Source organism: Rhinatrema bivittatum, chromosome 7, assembly GCF_901001135.1.
Source record: "Rhinatrema bivittatum chromosome 7, aRhiBiv1.1, whole genome shotgun sequence".
Classification (NCBI taxonomy): Eukaryota; Metazoa; Chordata; class Amphibia; order Gymnophiona; family Rhinatrematidae; genus Rhinatrema; species Rhinatrema bivittatum.
This window is the reverse complement of record NC_042621.1, coordinates 195,323,206-195,337,147: the sequence shown is the minus strand read 5'-3', so window position 1 is coordinate 195,337,147 and position 13,942 is coordinate 195,323,206.

Below are 13,942 nucleotides of genomic sequence, written 5' to 3'. Positions count from 1 at the left end.
CGCCGGCTGAAGACAACACGATTCAATTGCAGGAGGCCGTTCCGGACCGCCGCTGGACCCCCAGGTAATTTAAGGCATTTGGGGGGGGGGGTTCGGGAGGGTGGGGGATTTAATTTAAAGGGTCGGGGGTGGGTTTTAGGGGGTTTTAGTGTGCCGGCTCACGATTTTCACGATTTTCACGATACTTTAAACACCCAAATGGCAGCAATACGATTCCCTCCCCCTCCCAGCCGAAATCGATCGTTAAGACAATCGAGGACACGATTCACATCTCTAATAACCAATGGGACACTATGAAACCAGGGTACAAATTATATTGAGGTACAAATTATATTGAAATGATAGGGTGGATAAAATTGGTGTAGGGGTGGTACTATATGTTAAAGAAAGCATTGAGTCAAACAGGATAAAAGACCTGCAGGAAACAAAATGTAATGTTGAATCTTTATGGATAGAAATTTCAGGTGAAAAAGGGAATAAAATAGTATTGGGGTGTTCTACCATCCACCTGGCCATAATGAACTAACAGACAATGACATGCTAAAAGAAATTATGGAAGCTAACAAAATCAGCAGCACAGTAAGAATGGGTGATTTCAATTACCCTAGTATTGACATTAGGACATTCTAGAGAAGTAAAGTTCCTAGATGAAATAAATGACTGCTTCATGGAGCAGCTGGTACAAGAACCATCAAGAGAGGAAACTATTTTAGACCTAGTCCTTAGTGGAACACGGGATTTGGTGTGAGAGGTAACAGTATTGGAGCCACTTGGCAACAGTGATAACAACATTATCAAATTTGACTTAATAACTGGAAGGAGCACAACATTTATTTTTACTATGACAGCATTTAACTTTCAAAAAGGTGAGTATGGTAAAATGAGGAAAACGGTTAGGAAAAAACTGAAAGGGGCAACTGCAAAGCTTATGGGGTTCGCTCAGGCATGGACATTCTTTAAAAATACCATCTTGGAATCCCAGAACATATGTATTTCATGCATTAGAAAAGGTGGAAAGAAGGTGAAGTGAGAGAGGCCATAATATCTAAAAGAACATCTTTCAAGAAATGTAAAAGGGATTTGAATGAAGAAAACAGGAAATAACATAAGCACTGGCAAGTTAGATGCAAAGCATTGATAAGGAAGGCAAAGAGAGAATTTGAAAAGAAACTTGCCATGGAAGGAAAAACTCATAATAAAAAGGTTTGCAGGTACATTCAATGTAAGAAGCCTGCGAGAGAGTCAGCTGGACCATTAGATGATCAAGGGGTAAAAGGACCTCTTCTTAGGGATGAAAAATTCATAGCAGAAAGACTAAATTAATTATTTGCTTCAGTATTCACTGAGGAAGTTGTAAACGATATACCAATGCTAGAAATGATATTCAAAGTTGATAATTCAGAGGAACTGAAACAAATCTCAGTGAACCAAGAAGATGTATTAGGGCATATTGATAAACTAAAGAGCAGCAAATCACCGGGACCAGATGATATACATCTCACAGTGCTGAAAGAACTGAGAAATGAAATTATGGACCTGCTATTGGAAATTTGTAAACTATCGATAACATCATCTATGGTACTTGAAGACTGGAAGGTTGCCAATTTATTGTCCTGCTATTGGAAATTTGTAAACTATCGATAACATCATCTATGGAACCTGAAGACTGGAAGGTTGCCAATGTAAAATCAATTTTTAAAAGGAGATCAAGGGGCAATCCAGGAAATTACAGACCAGTGAGTCTGATGTCTTTCCCAGGCAAAATGATAGGAACTATCATAAAGAACAAAATTGCTGAATATATAGATAAGCATAGTTTAATGGGACAAAGCCATCATGGACTTAGCTAAGGGAAGTCTTGCCTCACAAATTTGGTACATTTTTTTTGAAGGTGTAAATAAATATGAATAAAGGTGAGCAAGTTGGATTTCCAGAGAGCATTTGACAAAGTCCCTCATGAGAGAATTATTAGGAAATTATAAAGTAATGGGATAGGTGTAATGTTCTATTTTGGATTGCAAGCTGGTTAAAAGATACTAAAATAAAGAGTAGAGCTAAATGGTAAATTTTCCCAATGGAAAAAGGTGAATAGTGGAGTGCCCCAGGGACTGTTCTAGGACTGATGCTTTTTATTATATTTTTTAATGGTCTGGAAATAGGAACAAGTGAGGTGATCAAATTTGCTGATGACACAAAATTATTCAAAGTTGTCAAATCACAAGAGGACTGTGAGAAATTGCAAGAGGACATTGCAAAACTGGGAGACTTGGCATGCAAATGCAAATGAAATTTAATCTAGAGTAACAAAATTATAGCCACAAAATGCAAGGTTTCACATTAGGAGTTACCACTCAGAAAAAGGATCTAGATGTCATAGTTGAAAATACTTTGAAATCTTCTGCTCAATGTGCAGCAGCAGCCAAGAAAGCAAATAGAATGCTAGGGATTATTAAGAAATGAATGGAGAATAAAATAGAGAATATCATAATACCTCTGTATTGTTCCATGGTGTGACTTTATCTCGAGTATTATGTTCAGTTCTGGTCAACACATCTCAAGAAAGATATACCAGAATTAGAAAAGGTACAGAGAAGGGTGACCAAAATGATAAAGGGGGAGGAATCAATTCTGTTATGAAGAAAGGCTAAAGATGTTAGGACTCTTCAGCTTGGAGACAAGATGGCTAAGGGGAGATATGATAGATATCTATAAAATAATGAGTGGAATGGAACCAGTAAACGTTAATCAGTTGTTTACTGTTTCGAAAAGTACAAAGACCAGGGGACACACAATTAAGTTACTGGGTAATACATTTAAAAATAATAAGAGAAAATATTTTTTTACTCAGTTCATAATTAAGCTCTGGAATTTGTTGCCAGAGGATATGGTGAAATCTTTTAGTAAACCTGGGTTTAAAAAAGGTTTGGACAAGTTCCTGGAAGAAAAGTCCATTAACAATTTTTAAGGAGAATGTTGTGAGTGAACTGTTTAGTGGACCCTTGGGCTGACCTGTGAGAGACTGGGGAGAGGTGTACTATAGTCTCTAATGAGTGACAGGTCAGGAGGCAGATACCAGGCAGGAGCTGGACGTGAGCTTCACCCTGGAAGCCGCTACTCCCCCGGGAGGAGCTCGTAGGAGCCCAGCCGCTGGGACTTAGGTGATTCACCCTGGAAGCCGGTACTCCCCCGGGAGGAGCCCGTAAGAGCCCGGCCGCTGGGACTTAGGAGATCACAGAAGCTGGAGCAGGCAAGCAGAGATCAGGAGTCAGGCAAGTACTGAAGCAGGCTGGAACTGGAGCAAGCAGAAGCTGCAGCGGGACTGGCTACTGGAACCAGACAGGAGCCGAAGCAGGACTGGCTATTGGAACAGACAGGAACTGAAGCAGGACTGGCTACTGGAACCAGACTGGAACTGAAGCAGGATTGGCTACTGGAACCAAGCTGGAACTGAAGCAGAACAGGTTACTACGAGCAAGCCAGACAGGAACAAGACTTGGGCACGGAGAGAAACAAGTCTCAGGCAGGAATGGAGTTGCTAACGCAATAGCACACTCCGGGGCATGGCACAACAGAGAACCGCAAGGAACCCCGTTGCAAGGCAAGGTCCTGGGCTCCACAGCGGCCTTACATAGGCCGCGGCGTCTAACGTCGCGGATAGGGCGGAGCTTCTAGTGGCAGGAAACGGCCTTCATAAGCGCGGCTTGCGCGTGCACGCACGCCTAGGGAGAAGGCGTCCAGGCAGGGCTTCTCAGCAGCGTCCCCCCCCACGGGGATGCCACGAAACAGGCCGCAGACCCTCGGAGACGGGCCGGGACCAAGGAGGTAAGGGCCCAGTCGCGACTGCCACGACTGGGACCGCAACAGAGAGTGACAGAAATCCACTGCTTATTCTTGGGATAACCAGCTTGGAATATTTTTACCCCTTGGGATCCTTCCAGGCACTTGTGACCTGGCTTAGCCACTGTTGGAAACAGGATACTGACCTTGATGAACCCTTGGTCTGATCCAGTATGGCAAGACTTATGTTCTTATGCTTCCAGTTTCTGCTTGATCACTCTCACTACAGGACCATTGCCTAAGCCCTGCTGGCCTCTCGAATCAAAGAGCTCAAGTTGCGTGAAACGTGGCTGGAATAGGTGAAGACCAGACCCAGCCCAGTAGTGCTTGTCCACCTGCTGTCGGCATGGCCTAGTGGGTTCTCCTGCTAGGTTGCATCAATCATGCCACAGCTAGGGCTCATGCTGTGTGATAGATTGGTAAGGCCATGAGCTTGGTGGTTCTGCCCTCAGCTCAGGCCATGACTGGTGGCAGCAGCAAGAGCAGTTTAACCAAATAGCAGGATTGCTTTAGGGTATGACTGTGCACATGGATGCCATACAGACCCGACTACCAGCTTCAGCACTCATAACACCTTCCCCAGCTGTGCAGATCTGGGTTCTGGGATCCATGCCACATCTGCTGTCTTCTTCTAGGTATGATGAGGTCTCCAAGGCCTGCAGAAGCTTCATAAATCAGTGCCTAATGCATTTTGAGCAGCAGGCCACTAATTTTCTCTCAGTATGGACCAAGGTGACCTATATCCTCTCCATTTTGGCCAGTTCAGTTCTAGCCTGGGCATCACCTATAGGAGAGAAGAATGATCCTCTCATGGGAAAATTGGATGACTTTCTGAGGCAGTTCTAAAGAATTTTCGATGAGCTCGACCAGTCCTCCTCAGCACTATGAAATTACTTTGCATTCGGTATGGCACCGGAATAGCCCCAGAACTACATTGGAATGAGGAATGCTTGATAACTATTTTCTGGCAAGGCTTCATGGAGCAGATCAAATTAAAATTGGCTAGGAAAGACCTTCCAGTTGGCCTTGAGGATCTCATTGCTCTTGTTATTTGTATCGATGTCCACTTCCAAGAACAGGCCAGAGAGAAGGAAGCTTCTCAGCAGTATTTCATGCTTCCATCCAAGTGCCAGTGTCCTCTGATGACCTCCACTAACGAATCTATGCCTGCTTCCTCCACCGAAGAGCCTATCCACGTTGGCAGAACCCGACTTACCAAAGAAGAAAAGCAGAGGCAGCGTCTATTCAATCTATGCCTGTATTGTATTAATCAGGGGCACTTCGCTACCTGATGCCCTGAGAAGATGAGAAACTTCCAAGTCTAGGGTTGGTTGGAGAGGCAATTCTAAGTCATTCTCTATCCTCTCCTAAGGTACTTGTTCTAGTTTATCTCATCTCCAATGTGACCAAGATCCACAATAGAAACCTTTCTAGACTCTGGCCCTGGGAATAACTTTATCAAGGAAGCCCTGGAACAGCAATACAATTTCCAAATGTCACTGCTCCATTGACCCTTCAAATTGGAGTACTGCACAGGGAACGAGGCACTCTCTTTGTTCTACCAAAGGCAGTGAATGGGATCATCCTTGGACTACCTTGGCTGATCCAGCACAATCCAACCATAGACTGGCAGATGCTAGAGATCATCCATTGGGGCTTCCCCTGTCAGCAACACTACCTGCTTCCAATTTCCCTGCCAGTGTCTATATCCTGGACTTCAGCACCAGTTCTCCCTGGACTTCCTCCACAGTATTCTGCTGTTACAGACATCTTTAGTTAAAAGCATGCGGAGACATTGCCTGCCCACTGGTCCTACGACTGTCCCATCAACCTGCTGCCAGGGATGATGCCCTCTGGGGCAAGATTTACTCCTTGTCCTTTCCAGAAACCAAGGCCATGATGGCTTACATAAAAGAAAACCTTGAACGGGAGTTTATCTGACCATCCTCTTCTTCAGCGAGGGCAGGGTTTTTCTTTGTAGGGAAGAAAGATGGCTCACTGTTCAACTATTGGGGTCTTAATCCCATCACCTGCAGGAACAAGTACCCCAAATCATTGATCACTGAGTTGTTTGACCACCTGCAAGGAGCCAAGATCTTTTCTAAATTGGATCTCAGAGGTGCATTCACCAAGAAGACGAGTGGAAGATGGCATTCAACATTCGGGATCGCTATTATTATTTAGTAATGCTATCTGGACTTTGTAATGCCTAGCAGTGCTTCAGAACATGGTTAATAAACTTTTCAAGACCTTTTTGACTCCCATGTCCTTGTCTACCTAGATGACATTCTCATCTATTCCGCTCTATGGCTCAACACAGGCAGCATGTCAAATAGGACTCCAGAGACTCCATGAGAATCATCTTTATGCCAAGCTAGAAAAATGCACATTTGAGCAAGTGGAGCTACTATACTTGGGTTATATTATCTCCCACCTTGGTCTTCAGATGAAACCTGAAAAGCTGAAGGCTATCCAAGACTGGCCCCAGTCTGAGGGCCTCAAGGTTCTGCAAATTATATTCTCAAAATTCTCAAATTATTACTGACAATTTATACATGGGTACGTCACCTTGGCGGCACCAATTACCTCTCTCACTAAGAAGGGAGTCAATACCAGGAACTGGCCAGAAGAAGAAAGAAATTGGTATAGGTGAAGCCCCACTCTACCCAGTAGAGCGTGTATACCTGCTGTCAGCATTGTCTAGTGGGTTCGCCTGCTAGGCTGCATCATTTGTGCCACAGCCTAGGGCTCATACTCTGCGAAACTTATCAATCACCCCCTAACCAGTCTCTCTCACTTTTACCAGTTACCCATCACACCAGTCTCTCACTTTGTCTCACCAGTCACCCCTATACCAGTCTCTCTCTCTCACCAGTCACCCACAACTCCAGTCTCTAACTTTATCTCACCAGTCACCCCCAACTTGTCTATCCGTCTCTTTCACAAAAATCACCCCTCCAACCAGTCTATCTCCCTCTTTAACCAGATCTCCTCCACACCAATCTCTTTATTTCATCAGTCACCCCAACCATATCTTTCTTTCTCACCAGCCACCCTCCACACCAGTCTCTCTCTCTCATCAGTACCTCCAACCCAATAAGTTTCTCTCTTTCACTCTCACCAGTCACCCTCCCAACCAGTCATTTTCTCTCATCAGTCAACCCCAACCAATCTCTTTCTCTCTTCTGTCACCCACATACCAGCCTTTCACTCTGTTGCATCCATCGGTCGCAGATGGCTGCGACCACTCTGCCTTACCTCTCTTTAGGAAGAATGGCTGCCTCTGCTGCTGTCTGCTGAAACCCTCGGCGTCTCTGAGCCAGCATGGGTGTCCCCGTCCGCCATGCTTCTTCCTGAGGTCTCCTAGGGCACACCGCGCACGCTGCCTACGTTTTTGAATACGTCATGGCAGGAACCTCGGGGGCGGCCCCACCACATGATGTCAGTACCTATGGGTATTTAAACCTCCACTCCGCTCCAATTGAACGAGTTAGCAAGGACTACGGTTCTGCTTCTCTGACCGCTTCTAAGCTGCTCGCTTGGATTCCTCACTACCCTTCAGGGTATCTCGCTACTATGGAAGCTCTGGGTACCCACTCTTTGTGGCCCTCTTGCTTCTACTCACCCTCTGCTCAGGGTATCCTGTACCACGGACCTTGGGTCCCTCTCTTCATTCTACTATCGAAGGAAGTATCAGCACTGCTACTCTGTGTGTATCTCTATGCTCCAGCTCTCCTCATTCCACCCTTCAGGTTCACTGCCTGTTCCGTGTTGTGGAACACTACCGGACATTTGCTACATCTGAGTGAGACTATCATCTACAGAGACTGTCTGAGCACTGTGATATCTCTGGACTACAGCACTGTCCGTTCCTTGGGCAAGATTCTACTCATCAATTGCAGTATAATAATGCTTTCTCTCCTCAGTGTCTGCTTACTAGAGTCTAGCCAATTGTTGTGGTTCCCCATGGGGCCCCTCCCCATGGGAGGAGTCATCGCCACTTCGACCAAGAGTCCACAATATGCCACAAACCCAACCACACTCTATCCACAGTCACCCCTTATTCCAGTCTCTCTCACTAGTCACTCTCCAGTCCACTCCAGTCTCTATCTCTATCTCACCAATCAACTCCCAACCTGTCTGTCTCTCTCTCACTGTCTTACCAGTCAACTGCCAACCAATCTCTCTCTGTCATCAGTCCCCCTCCATATCAGTCTCAGTCTCTCTCACCAGTCACCCCCTGCCCCAGTTTCTCTTTCTTTCTCTCATCAGTCTCTCCCAAGAGCATTCTTTCTTTCTCTCATCAGTCACTCTCAAGAGCATTCTCTCACTTTCACCAATCACCCCTCATCCCATTTTCTTTCCCACTAGTCACTCAATCAAGCTCTCTCTCTCTTACCAGTCCAATTGCACACCAGTCTCTATCCTTCTCACCAGTATCCCCCATCCCAACCAGTTTCTCTTTCTGTTTCTCACCAGTCATCCAAGGAGTCTTTCTTTCTCACAAGTCACTCCCAACCATTCTCTCTTTCTCTTACCAGTTTCCCTTCACACCAATTTCTCACTTTCTCACCAGTCACCTCCCCATACCAGGTCATCTCTCTCTCCAGTCACCCTCTCTCACCATTCTCCCCAACTAGTCTCTCTCACCATTCTTCCTTCACACCAGTCTATTTCTCTCATCAGTCAAACCCCCCCCCCCCCCCACCTAGTCTCTCTCAGTCTCACCAGTCACCCTTCATACCAGTCTCTCATGCTTTCACAAGTCACCCCCTACTAAATGTGTATCTATCATCTGTACAACAATTATTGTCACATGCAATTAAAACTCAATCAGCAAAAACTGAAATATTATTACTTAAAAGTAAGATTGACATCAATTATCCTATGACTTATAACATTGAATCATCTAATATTACCCTAGTAAACGCAACTTGTTACCTTGGGGTAATCTTAGATACTGAATTGTATATGAAAAATAATATAAATATGATAAACAAAACTGGTTACTATAAGCTACACATGTTAAAAACATTGAAACCATTACTCAACCCTAAGGATTTCAGGTTGGTTTTGCAGACACTAATTTTTTCAAAACTTGACTACTACAATGCCTTACTTCTTGGCCTACCCAGCACTACATTAGACCCCTCCAGCTACTCCAGAATTCAGCAGCAAGACTATTGACAGGTACTAGAAAATTTAACCATATTACTCCAACTCTTATCGATCTACTCTGGTTGTCCATAAAAAACAGAATTGAGTATAAGGTCCTTTGTTTAATTCATCGATCAATATTCAACGAACAAATGGAATGGGTAATTGCAGTGCTACATCTCTACACTCCCCAGCGAAATCTTAGATCAACTAATAAAGGTCTATTTTCCATCCCAACAGTAAAGATAGCACATTTGAACAAAGTAAGAAACAGAGCCCTAACAATTGCCGGGCCAGCACTCTGGAATTTATTACCAACTGAGCTAAGGTTAGAAGCAAATTTCCATAAATTTAAAAAAATAGCTTAAAACATGGGTATTTAAACAAGCATTTCGTAATGAAGTCCCAACATAAAAGATGAGCAGCAAGAAAGAAATTAATGCATATTATTCACTGTTATTTTATGTTATTATTTTAAGTCTTTTTATTTCATTGTTATTTAGTTCATTTTAAGTCATTTTATTTCATTTTAACAATATTAATTGCTTTTATTATTTAAAGATGAAGTAGTTTTTGATTGTTTATTATTTTACATGATGTAATAGAATATCCAATAATTAAAGACTTATACAAATTTTGAAAGCTTTACCAAACACCAATAAAATATTTCAAACAGCAGACACATCACATACTACCCAATAATTAAAATGGCAGTCAATCAAGAAAAATGAACTTAAAGAACCACCTTTACTTACACTCTCCAGGAGTTCTCCTACTCCTTTCCCTTGCAGGCCAAACCAGAAGCAGCAGTAGCTACTGAAGCTGTCCTCACTGTCCTCTTCCTTTGGGACCACAACCAGTCTCTTCTGTCCCTCACACATACACACACACCAGACACACCATCAGGACCAGTTTCTGTCTCTCGCACACCAATCATCTCCCCAACCAGTCTCTCTCTCTCTCTCTCACATACACACACACACCAGTCATCTCCCTGATCAGTATTTCTCACACATACACACATCACCTCTCTGGCCAGTCTGTCTCAATCACACAATGCTCTCTCTCTCTCTCTCTTACTTACATACAGGCTTTCAATCACACACAGGCTGTCTCTATTTCATTTACACACAAGCTCTCAATCATACACATGTTCTATCACTTACAAACAGGCTCAATCACACACATGCCCTCTCACAGCCACAAGCCAGCCAAAAACATGCTCCATCTCTCTCTCGCACACACACATTGACACACACAAGCACCCTCCCTGACTCACATATACACCCCACACATACAGAAGCACCCTCCCTATCTCACATACATGAAGCATCTTCCCTGTCTCACACACAGAAGCACCATTCCTTTCTCACATACACACCACATATACACACACATACAGAAGCACCATTACTTTCTCACATACACATACACAGAAGCACCCTTCTGATCTCAAATACATATACACACAAAGGCCCCCAGCTGAACAGCTCGTCTCTGTCGGCAGCTGGCTGCGCTGGTCTTCATTTCTCCGGCAGCAGCTGGCAGTGGCCATCTTCATTTCTTTGGCCTTGTCTCAGGCTGCGCTGGTCTTCATTTCTCCAGCAGCGGCTGGCAGCGGCCATCTTCTTTTCTTCGGCCTAGTCTCGAGCTGTGCCAATCTTGTTTTCTTCGGCCCCACCGGCCTGCTCTACATTGGTGGCTGACTGCGCTGGTCTTCATTTTTCCAGCGGCGGCTAGCAGCGGCCATCTTCATTCCTCTGGCAGCGGTGGCTGGCAGCGGCCATCTTCTTTTCTTCGGCCCCGCCGGCCTGGTCTCTTCATTTCTTTGGCCCGGCACCCTCAATGGCCGGAGCAGAGGAGGCCACGTGATCCGCTAATCCGGCCCAGCGGGGGAAGCTCGATCCCCCGATAGGTCAATCTGCCCCTACTCTCACATGGCCTTCTATTTCTAAAACACTGCGGTGCAAACCAAAAGAATGGAAACGTATGATATGTTGCATTCGTGGGGATTTGCCATGCATTTCGTGGACCCACGAATGCAATGAATAGAGACCTATATGTTGCGGATTGCGCATTCAATCAAAACGAATGCACATCCCTACAATACAGCTAATCTAAAAATGATCAGGGATGATGGCCTCCATTCTATAAGGTGATAGTCAATCTGTCTTTGGCTGAGGGCATGGCCCCCAATACGATAAAATAAACATCAATAAGATATTAAAAATAGCAGATCTTGACCACACTGACCTCTCCAACTTCTGTCCTATTTCCTTGCAACCTTGGACAGCTAAGGTTATTGATATCATAGTTTTTAAACAATTTTCAGAGTTTGTTAATTTGTGTCATATCCTAGATCCATATCAGTTTGGATTTAAAAAATCTCAGCGTACTGAAATATTATTACTTTTTTTGTTTGATTCCTTGTGATAGGGGCTTGATAGTGGGAAGTGATCATATTGTAACTCTATACCTTTCTTCAGCCTTTCATACGATTGACTACCAGGTTTTACTTTATCTTCTTAGGGAATAAAAATTGTTAATACCGTTCTTGACTAGTTTAGGTTTTACTAAAATAAGAGGTTACAATGAGTTCAAATTGGTGAAAATTATTCAAATTGGCACCCAGTTAATACAGATGTGCCTATGGTTTCGTGCTCTCTGCTTTATTTTCATAACTTCCAATTCAATCCCAAGGCGCTCTTCACAATGGTCTCCAACCTAACCAACTCCACCCCCACACAACCTACTACTCCCACCACAAAAAATCACTGCAATGAACTTGGGCACTTCTTTCAAAACAAAGTCTCTTCTCTTACAGCACTCTTTTCGTCCAACCCAAACACTGTGACCCCAACTTTCCTCAAGCTCTCCACTACCCTCTCCTCCTTTGACTCATCCTCATCCCTTGAAATCGAAAACATATTTAAAAAAATGAGACCCTCCTCCCATCCCTCCTCCCATCCCTACTAAACTCCTCCTAGCTATTCCCAAAACCATTGCCAAACCTCTCTCAACTATCTGCAACTGTTCCTTAGAACAAGGCACAGTCCCCAATATTCTAAAACAGGCTGTGGTGAAACCCATCCTTAAAAAACCTAGCCTTGACCCTGCTGTCTTAGCCAATTTCAGACCTATCTCTAACCTCCCATTCCTGTCTAAAATCTTGGAAAAACTAATCAACTCTCGCCTCTCTGATTACCTAGAACAACACAACATTCTTCCCTCCACACAATACGGCTTTCGTAAAAACCTTAGCACTGAAAAATTGCTTCTGTCCCTGACTGACACCATTATCAGAGGATTTGACTCTGGAAATTCATTTCTTATCGCCATGTTAGACATCTCTGCTGCATTTGATACCGTTAACCATTTCATATTAATCAACATTCTCAGGAACATCGGAATCTCCGGCACCGCCCTCTCCTGGATCAAATCATACTTAAAAGATCGTCACTACACAGTTTCCACCGGCATTAATGAATCTGACCCAATAAGCCTTGACCGAGGTGTTCCCCAAGGCTCCTCTCTATCATCCACTCTATTTAACATTTACATGCTCCCCCTTACCACCCTCCTCACCAAGCTTGGCATAAAACACTTTATCTACACAGACGACATTCAAATTCTTTTCCCCTTCACTGACTCCCTCCAAACCGCTCCTCAAAACTGGGAATCATGCCTGACTGCTATCAACCAGCTGCTCACTGACATGCACCTTGCTCTTAATCCACAAAAAACTGAACTCCTTATCATCTCCAACAAACATCCCTCTCCCGCCATCCCCCTTGTGTACTCCACCACGTCATTCCCCTCCCACACCCATAGCCTTGGTATCCATATTGACAACCAGCTCTCTCTCAAACCCTTCATTAAATCTATCCTAAGTGACTACTACTTCAAACTACAAACCATCAAGAAACTCAGACCTCTCCTATACTTCACTGATTTTCATACAGTACTACAGTCTATTATATTTTCCATAATATACTACTGTAACTCACTCCTCCTTGGCCTCCCTGCTACTCACACCAGACCATTACAACTCTTGCAGAATGCCTCAGCACGCATCCTTACTAACGCCAGAAAACGTGACCACATTACCCCTACCCTCATCGAACTCCACTGGTTGCCAATACAGTCTCGCATCCTTTTCAAAGTTCTTTCCCTTATACATAAAAGCATCAACAATGAAAACACTGACTGGATAAACCCCCCTCTACTTCCTCGCACCTCCACCAGACCAACTCGTCCTGCCCTCCAAGGAACTCTCCGTACCCCCTCTATCAAATCCACCAAACTAATTACCACAATGAATAGAGCGTTTTCACTGGCCAGCCCCACCCTATGGAACTCCATGCCCCCAGATTTACGCGCCGAGTCCTCCACTCCTAAATTTAAAAAAAAGCTAAAAACCTGGCTGTTCCTACAGGCCTACCCTTCATGCGATATCCACCCGCCTGACAACCCACAGAGCTGCGGCTAGTACCTTTGCTCTGCATTAGCTATTACATTATGCTACTACCTCCCCTCGTGTCTACAATTAGTTAGACTTCTCATGCTGTCCCTCCCTCCCCCCCCTGCTAAAACTATCTCTGAAACACTCCTCTTTTACCATTTTGATCGATCACAAATCCTGTAACACTCTTATGCCTACCCAGATACTCAATCATTCTATGGACTCCTTTTCTAACCAAATTATGGACGATATACCATTGAATCCTGTAAATAGTTTCTCAGTTATCCAGGTTATCTTGTTATTGTTAGTCTTTTTACGCTTTGTTCCTGTTCTATGTAAAGGCATTGCCAAATATTTATAAGTTATTTGTAAACCGATACGATGTGCAAACGGCTGTCGGTATATAAAATTCTCTAAATAAATAAATAAATAAATTTAATATTTACATTTCTCCTAATTGCAAGATATTGGTCAGCCTTATTACTA